The following is a 9,529-nucleotide window of genomic DNA, read 5'->3' on the forward strand; positions in this document are numbered from 1 at the left end:
TGTGCATTATTAATCACTGTAATTCCAGTTGCTTGAATACCCCTCATAGGAGAGATTCAGTAAATTCCTTACAGTGAGCAAGGGGTTCGGTGAATAGAGGGGTGGATGGACAGACAGAGGGGTAGTCAGATGAATCTTGGGTTCCTGACATCAAAGAAATAAATGCCATAACAATACAGAAATGGTGCTCAGGTTAAAGGGGAAAACAGACTGAATGATTGGGGCCCAAAAGAGTTGCTGAGGAAGGATATGATTTTAGAGTCATTTAAGAAAAAGCAAACATGGATCGGTTTCACCAGTTTCTCCTAATCCGTCCTGCTGGAACTCCAGAAAGAAAGCTGCTACGGGGTAAATGAGGCTGCCTTGTGCCGATCAAGAACTAGGAAGGACTCCAGGGCTTTCCAGAGGGACAGAAGGCCCTTCTCCTTGACTATGGATTTGTAATCCTGAGAGGCAAGTCTCCATCAGCCTGTGGTGGGAGGGTTACAGGGTTCTAGCGCCCACTGAACAGTCATCGTGATGACAGCCTCCAAATCGTCACTTCTCATAATGGATGGACAATGGTGGAGTAAGGAGTGGAGGAGCTTTGGGAGTGGAGGCCGTGGGGGTTGGCTTGAAGACTTCAGGGTGGCATTGTGAGTGCCAGGGGACCGTATTTCATAGGGATTTGGTCCGGTCAGCAGCTGCAGGGCACCGGAAGCATAAACCTTTCACCTCCAGGGCATCTCAGACTGAGCCTGTCCACATAGAGTAATTAAAAAAACCGCAATCGGCCAGACCTGGAAACAGCCAGGAGAGGGCGCCTCCAGGGACAACTCACTGGTCTGCAGAGCAGCGAAAGGTGAAAATGTTAATTGGGACCCAATAGACTGTAGCCCACCAGGCTCCTCTGTCCATGGAATTCTCCAGGCAAGAATACTGAAGTGGGTTGCCATTCCCTTCTCCAGGGGATCTTCCCAACCCAGGGATTGAACACAGGTCTCCTGCATTGTAGGCAGATTCTTTTCCATCTGAACTGCCAGGAGCTAAAAAGCTGTGGGGAAGGACAGACTGCAGGGTCCCCTCCCTGGGCAACACTGACCCAAGGCCCTTTGAAAGAAGGTTGTGCCACAAGAATGGGTCATTGGAGAATGTAGTCTCTGCCTTTCTACTGGCCGGTGGAACGTGAAAAAATAGATCAGCTCTCAACTAACTGCATGGAAAGCAGCAGATACAAATACATCTGTACAAGGGAAACCTCTCCACTCCCCAACGCTTTACATGGTTCACATGAAGATCTGAAATTTCAAATTTATAATCTACACATTCAACAGGGTGGGGGATATTGGAGGGGTGGGGTGAAACATACTATACAAAGGGAAAGCTTGAATTTATAGATTATTCTACTGCTGTCACCTCTAACCATTAAGGATGTAGCAGATCACCATTTTTAAGAGCATGTGAGCCAAATGCTAGGGTTTCAATCCAGGCTTAGATGCCTTTTACTCTGAGACTGTGAGCAAGTCTCTTCACCTCCTAAGTCTCTGCTTCTTCTGTAGAAGGGGATAATAAGAACACCAATCAGAATTGTTAAGATTAATGAAAGTAATCCAAGTAAATGCTGGCGCATAATAAGAACTCAGACTTCCCTGGTGGCTCAGATGGTAAAGAATTCCCCTGCAATGAGGGAGACCTGGGTTCGATCCCTGGGCTGGGAAGATCCCCTGGAGAAGGGAATGGCTACCCACTCCAGTATTCTGGCCTGGAGAATCCATGCACAGTATAGTCCATGGGGTCACAAAGAGTTGGACACAACTAAGTGACTTTCACTTTCACAATAAGAACTCAGGAAATTAGCATTCATATAAAATATGGCTTGAATGATAAAATTTGAATTGCATCGCATTTGGCCAAACAATCCCAAGTTTCCTGGGCTTCCCTGGTGACTCAGTGGTAAAGAATCCATCTGCCAATGCAGGAAGCCTCCTGCAATGCTGGAGACCAAGGTTTGATCCCTGGGTCATGGAAAGGGCATGGAAATCCACTCCAATATTCTTGCCTGGAGAATCCCCATGGACAGAGGAGCCTGACGGGCTACAGTCTATGGAGTCACAAAGAGTCACACACACCTTAGTGACTTAACCAGCACCACCACCATCACCACCAGCTATTTTTCCTACATAATTACCGGTATCGTGAACTCGTGAGACAAATCAAAAACATATATTCAGATACACTCTTTTCCTTCTGAGAAACTTAAGAATCTCTTGTTGAGCCTCCAAAGTTTTTACAGAGTGTAGTTCGGAAACAATTGCTTTATTCAGCCAAAACTAAAAGCCATACGTCCTAACCTGATTATAGTGAGTTCAATACTTCTGGCCCACTCATGCTTTAATAACCATAGACAACATCTGAAGTTGGCTCCGTTGAAGCTCCTTCTAATATTTGGTGTTTATCTGAGCTGGTATGATCCTGAACCTATGTGAAGGGTACATAATTGACAGTGCCAAGGAAAACAGCTTAGGAGGAGACCTTAGGTTAGAGGAAATAAAAATCTGTTATTTGGAGTCACTGTGAATAGACACAGAAGCTTTTAAAACATATATAATAGGATGTGAGAGTCGCACCACGAAGAAGGCTGAGCACCAAAGAATTGATGCTTCCAAATTGTGGAGTTGGAGAAGATTCTTGAGAGTCCCTTGGACAGCACGGAGATCGAACCAGTCCCTCCTAAAGGAGATCGACCCTGAATATTCATGGGAAGGACTGATGCTGAAGCTGAAGCTCCAATCCTTTGGCCACCTGATGTGAAGAGCTGACTCTTTGAAAAAGACCCTGATGCTGGGAAAGATTTAAGGCAAAAGGAGAGAAGGTGGCAGAGGATGAGATGGTTAGGTAGCATCACCAACTCAGTGGACGTGAATTTGGGCAAACTCAGGGAGACAGTGAAAGACAGGGAAACCTAGTGTGCTGCAGTCCATGTGGTCGCAAAGAGTCAGACACAATTTAGCGAATGAACAACAACAATGGAATGTTGGTAAGATGCTCAGTAAAACATCTGGGCGCCTGTGACCTTCACAGAAAAAATACACTGGCACAACATTGTAAAGCAATTATACTCCAACAAAATTTAAACAAATACAAATAATGGGGCTTTAACAAAGGACATAGAAAGATAGAGTGATGAGCAGATATGAAAACAGACTAAGAGATTAACAACCTTGTCAAATTTGCTCAGAGGTCTAAGAAAAATTAGTTTTTTACTAATTTTTAAATAGTAAAATTAGTAAAATTTAAAAAAATTTTTAATTTTAAAATTACTGTTTCTGTTAAGTTATTTATGTCATTTAAAACTGTGACATGAAGTGTAATCTCTATTTGTGTTAAAAAAGAAAAAGGCTTTGGAATTAGATTGTCACTTAAAGATGACTGGAACTTAAGTCTGTGACTCACTGACTTCTTTTAAACCTTGTGTTTTAAAAATATTAACTCTGGGTGGTAAAGTTAAGGGGAAAATTTTGTTTCATACCCTCCCCTCTGTTCTCTTCTCCTTTCCATTCCTTACCCTATGTCTCTTCCATGTAGCAAATAGCTGGGAGTTGAATTTCATGTGCTTAATTACATGAAATAATTACCTAAATTTTGTGTTTTGCCTGGCACAATGGACCAGGCTATAATCAAATGATAAGGTTATGACAGCAACTAATTAGGAAAGCCCAATATATGTGAACAGAGTTTTGCCATTTCCAAATAAAGACTAATGAAGTTAATGTTATTAGGACTTAATAATACAGAGCTACATTATTATGCTGGTAGACAATTAGGCATAATTGGTAAGTAATCATATATGTAGCCTGTGTTACTTTTATGTGTGCAAATTATACTTCTACAGGTTAAGTCTTCTCATTTTAGGTCCACACAACAGTATTATCTCAGCAAAGCAGGGCTGGGGTGAAGAAAATTAGACCAGAAATAACTGACAAAGCAGAGGACCCATGAAAACAGACCCTGCATTCCTGGCAATTGAAGGTCTTGGATAAAATACTAGGGTGAGTGAAGGGAAAGCGATTCATGATAAGGCAGGAAGGAACACGATAAGGATGGAAAAGGGATTTAGGGTTTTTTTTTTTAAAAAGGAGGGGGTTTTGGTCAAGGGTAATTGAGATTTTTCCTGTTCTCATCACCCACCTTTCACCACTCCCTCAAAACATTTATGGTAGCCAGAAAGCCATAAACAGTAATTATCTCCACAATTAGAGACAACGTTTGATAAGCAAGCCAGCTGGCAGAGGTAACATGAAACTCTTTCTCACTAAAATGTTAATGGCTGATACTGGATCCTCTGCTATTTCCATAGGAAGAAAAAGTAAGAGTATGAGAGGGCTCTGGCACCAGAGGACTTCCCAAGGAAGGAAAGCATATTAAATGATAACAAGAGAGATAACTAACATTTACTGAGTACCTGTGGCCAGGTTCTATTCTAAATGCTCTCATGGATTAACTCATTCCCTCCCAAAGTGCTTTGTCTGAGGAAGGTACTCTTACTAATCCCTATTTTTCAGATGAGAAAGCTGAGTCCCAGAGAGAGTAAGCACTTGCTCAGGGCAACGGCACCCCACTCCAGTGCTCTTGCCTGGAAAATCCCATGGACCGAGGAGCCTGGTAGGCTGCAGTCCATGGGGTTGCTAAGAGTCGGACACAACTGAGCGACTTCACTTTCCCTTTTCACTTTCATGCATTGGAGAAGGAAATGGCAACCCACTCCAGTGTTCTTGCCTGGAGAATCCCAGGGACGGGGGAGCCTGGTGGGCTGCCGTCTATGGGGTCGCACAGAGTCGGACATGACTGAAGTGACTTAGCAGCAGCAGCAGCAGCAGAGTCATGGGGGTGAGACCAAGACTTGAATTCTGGCATTTCTAGTCCTAGAGTCCATACTCCTGGCCATTGTTGCTGTTCAGTCACTAAATTGGGTCCGACTCCCTGTGACCCCATGGACTGCAGCATGCCAGACTTTCCCTGTCCTTCACCATCTCCCAGGGCTTGCTCAAACTCTTGGCCATAGTTGAAAGGAAACTGATTTGGAGAGAAGATGGCCCAGGAGACAAAACTCCCTTACCTGGATGATGTTGCCTAAAGTCAGCCTGTTTACTTCTGAGTGCTGGAATGAGAAGGAGTCCATGTAGAGGTGTTGTATCTTGTCACAGAGTGTGTCTTTGCTACCTACCAGAACACCAGTGCTGGGAGGACGTTACATTGGGTCCTATGGAACGTTTTGATACCGCCTTGGTTCCCATGTGTGTATGGCTTTGCTGCCTGAATTAGTGATCCTGTTGCAGTTGCCTCTGAGTGCACATTTGGAAACTGGGTTAGTTCCACTTGTCAGCTTCCTGACTCAGAGGAATGCCAAGGGCTAATGGACTGATCCATGCAAAGTGCGTTGAGCCATAAACCAGGACTAACTGAGAGAACCGTGTGACTTGGCAGCTGTATTTGGATTAAGAGAAGTGGTAGAATAGTCTCACAGTAGCCGCTGGATGTTCTTGGTTTGGCCGCCTGGTCTGCTAGGGCTGCCTGAATTCTCCTCTAGGCTTTCAAGCAGCACCGCTATAATGAAGGGCAGCTGTCTAGTAGACTTGGGCCATGTCCATATAGTCTGGGATTGTTCAAATTATGTAGAGATAAGAATTCCTAATTCAAAACAAGAATCTTCAAGCCAGGACTTTGAAAGCTATTACTTATCAAAAAAGGTTAAAAAGAACTGGATCTACTCCAAGGAAACTTTTAACCTAATAGCAGACACCATACCTTAGGACTCAATTCAAATGATAGTGATCTAATTGACATCACAAGGGCAGAACCATTGGAAAGCTGTTTAAATAATAATAATAATAATGATTTATAAAGAGATGTGGATAGGAAGATGCCCAAGACAAAGAGGATGGGGAGAGAAGATGTCTCAGTTGTAGCTACGATTAAGAAACAGCAAACCTAAAAGAAGTATAAAGCTACTTTTTTTAAAAAAAGAAAAATGTGTCTGATTAATGCACACTATCTTGTGGAATTTCTCTTCCATTTTTTAAAGCATAGAAATATTAATTACCAACCTATGTCTTCAAATAAAACAGATGAAAGCAGGAGGTGAAAACGATATTTTTAATAGATACAGTTATTAACTCAATGATTTACCCTCAGATTTTTGGTCTTCTAAGGACAGAGTTATATCTTGGGGCAGTCAGGGCTCTCTCAACACAAGAAAGGATCACGTGAACTAAAAAATAAACACAAGCAGTGGGAACCAAGGTGGGAATTCAGGATCATAAATAGGACAGATTAAAATAGTTTACGGAAAGAGTTTGAAGCAAGGGAAGGAAATTGAATGACAGAGGGAAGATCATATAGCATTAAGGAGCAACAAACCCAAAACAAGAAAAATAAGAGAGAGTTTTTCTGAGTGCTGCTGTAATTCAAACCATTTCGAATAAAAGCTATGACAAATTTCAGAAAACTTGAGATACAGATTTGGTTTTAAGAGGCTAAGACTTCCTTGTGGGAGCTGCCTAGGCTCGCCAGTGTTTTGTTAGTGTTAGTGGCAGCTCGTTAGTGTTAAACTTGGCAGTGTTTTTTCGTATCTATGGATTCTTCTCTTTAAACACTCAAGGCCCTGTCTATTCCTCACAAAAGGAAAATAGTGATACAGACTTTTTAGTGTGAAAGTAAGGCAAGGTATAATCTTCCCAGGAGTATTTGGGAGACTAAAGCATCATGAGCAGGAGTTTTTCAGGTCAAAAGCTGGTGGACAAGGTACAAAAACCTTCCTGGTATCCCATCTCCCAAATCTCATGGAAGGCACTTTCTGCTTTTGCCTCTGTCTCCCACAATTTATAACGGTGGTTACCTGGTTCACAGACACATCTTCACAGGGTCTTTGCTGGATTGAAAGAGGTTCCCTTCACTAAAGAACAATGGGATTTGTGGGAAAAAAAGGTCATTTAGGTAAATTCACAGCACTGAGACAGGAGGTAAGGGGGCAGATCACAACCTTAAAAGAATGGCGTAGCCATTGAGGATACAACAAAAACTGGTTACACCTGCTAGGCCCCAAATGGTGGGAGATTCCACTTCTAGTACACCCTGAACCTCATTATACACCTACTGTAATATATTAACATCTAAATGACAAGCCCACAGGCACTATGACAGTTGTGAGGACAAGCATTCAAAGCCAAAATTGGGCTGTGGACCGATTCCTGATAATCCCCTCCCCTTCCCCAAAATAGTTGGAATAAGTCTCCCACTCGTTAGCCTATGAAATCACCCAGCCCATAAAAACTAACCATCCCTTACTCCGGGCCCTCTCGCCTTCTGAGGTGGCCCACACTCCGGGTACGGAGTGTCTGTCTCCCTGAATAAATCCGCTTTCGCTCTGCCTGCTCTTGAATTCTTTCCTGCAGGAAGCCAAGGACCCTCCCTTGGCGGCCATCCAGGGGACTCACCCGAGACCGGGGACGTGACCATCCTCTCTTGTCCCCATATTCCTGCAAGACTATGATTCTTCATTATGTTCAATCTGTGATAAGGTCTTTGAAGGTCCACTACCAAGCAGTTCCTGTTTTATGTGTCAGGGAGATAGATAGTCATTAACAGGCCCATTTCACATAAAAAACGTTCATTGTGTTTGCTGAGGATGGGGTTGCCAGGGCTGATGCTCTGCGTCTCTGTGTCTAAGCCTGTTTACAGGGAGGTGAAGGATAGCTTCCTTGCCCACACTCTGCGGGCTGCCCCACCCTGCGCTGGCCTCAATGGAAGGAAGGGTGGAGCAGGCACATAGAGTTTTGACAATGCTCCAGGACTTTGCACCCCAAATATTTACTGAGACAGGTAATTCTTTAGAGAGGCTGGGCCTAACCTATAAAAGCTGGCAGAGGGACAGGAGAAGAAAGAAGTACTCCGTGTGCCTGTAATAATTGCAAAAGCCGTGATACAGAAACACAGAGAAGGTCTTCCACACCCTCTTGCAACTAATCACCCATCTGACAGCTCAGCTTCAGGGCAAGGAGCCTAGGCAGCTCCCACACACTGCTCTCCTGGGTCTACGGGCAGCTGTTTCCTCTGCCTGGAAGCGGCTCTTCTCACTTAAAGCTACCTTTTCTTCACAGAGTCCTCTCCACCCCTCTCCACATCCCACTTCCTGTATTAAGCTTCTCCCAGCTGTCTCAGCCCACAGTCATCACTTTGCTCTTCGGCCTCCCACACCACTCGCCCAGCACTTCGTAATTTCTGTGGTTGATATGTTTATCCGTTCAACTCCCCTCGCCCTACCACCGGACTTTGTCTGAAACCGTCAGCCTTGACAACATGCTTATAAATGATGATAAATCATTGCAGTCGAGGGGTTTAGGCATGCCTGACACAAGTTCATGTCTGTGTAACTTTTAACTCAAATGACAAGTTTCTCATGGCTAGCACTTTCAAAAGGCAGTAAATCCTTAGTGTGCGATTGTTTTCAAACATCGTGGATTTTTCAGGGAGGCATAAGGAACAGGCCTCATCAGATCTGGGGAAAGAGAGGAACAAACAGCAGGTTCACAGAGTCCTAAAGGCACACTGGTGTGACCCATCCGTCCTGCTCACCTGGAACTTTGCCAGTTTCCACACCGAAAGTCCTGTGTCCTGGGCAGCCTCTCAGCCCCAGGCAGACCTGGACAGCTGGTCACTTACCAGGTGGCCAATGCGCGTTTTGATAAGAAGCAAATGCAAATCTTAACTAATGGACTGCACCTACTTTATCTTCTCTCACCTCAAATCCTGGGGCCCCAGCCTCTCCAAGGACACTCCACTCTCCGGTGACAAGTGGAGAAGCAGGCAATGATGCCCAGTTCTCGAGAAGGAACCTTGAGTTTATTCAGCTCTGCTCACTACAGAAGCCATCTCAGGCCTGGGAGGACAGGCGGTCAAGGGAAAACGCTTTGTACAGAGTTCTCACAAAACAGAAACTAAAAGGAATACTTGGAACAGGAAACAGTGACCTTGATGGCGCGATTCCCAAAGGGAGAGGCCAAAGGCGGAGATTCAGGAAGGCAAAAGTCCAGGGTCCACAGGAACTCCGTCTCACGCTGAGCATTCCACACCAGGCTTGCTCCATGCCCCTCCAGAGCATCTGCTTTGATAACGCTCCTGGGTAATCAGGCCAACTGTGACAGTTCAAGTGGCTTGGGCTAGCGGTAAAGAATCTGCCTGCCACTCCAGGAGACGCAAGAGACATGGGTTCAATCCCTGGGTCGGGAAGATCCCCTGGATAAGGGAATGGCAACCCACTCCAGTATTCTTGCTTGGAGAATCCCATGGACAGAGAAGCCTGGCGGGCTACAGTCCGTGGGGTTGCAAAGAGTCGGACACGACTGAAGTGAATTAGCACACACAGAACAGATAAACAAGAAGACTGGAATCTACGACCACAAATACCTCTGAATGTCATAGCAATCAGCAGGACTAGTAATACTTTCTGAGCACCCAAAATGTCTTATAAGAATAGATGCATTTGGAAAACCCA

At 44.5% G+C, this 9,529-nt stretch overlaps 1 protein-coding gene across 1 annotated transcript in view; it reads right to left on the minus strand.

Annotated features, from left to right (window-relative positions):
- Positions 1 to 8,832, minus strand: part of MED4 (mediator complex subunit 4) — a 45,545-nt gene extending 36,713 nt beyond the window's left edge. Inside the window, exon 1 of the mRNA XM_070380297.1 lies at positions 8,777 to 8,832. The gene's annotated coding sequence lies outside the window, so the exon portion shown is untranslated. The remainder of the gene's footprint in view (positions 1 to 8,776) is intronic.
- Positions 8,833 to 9,529: the final 697 nt, after the last annotated feature.

The sequence above is a fragment of the Bos mutus genome, chromosome 12 (genome assembly GCF_027580195.1).
Source record: "Bos mutus isolate GX-2022 chromosome 12, NWIPB_WYAK_1.1, whole genome shotgun sequence".
Taxonomy (NCBI): Eukaryota; Metazoa; Chordata; class Mammalia; order Artiodactyla; family Bovidae; genus Bos; species Bos mutus.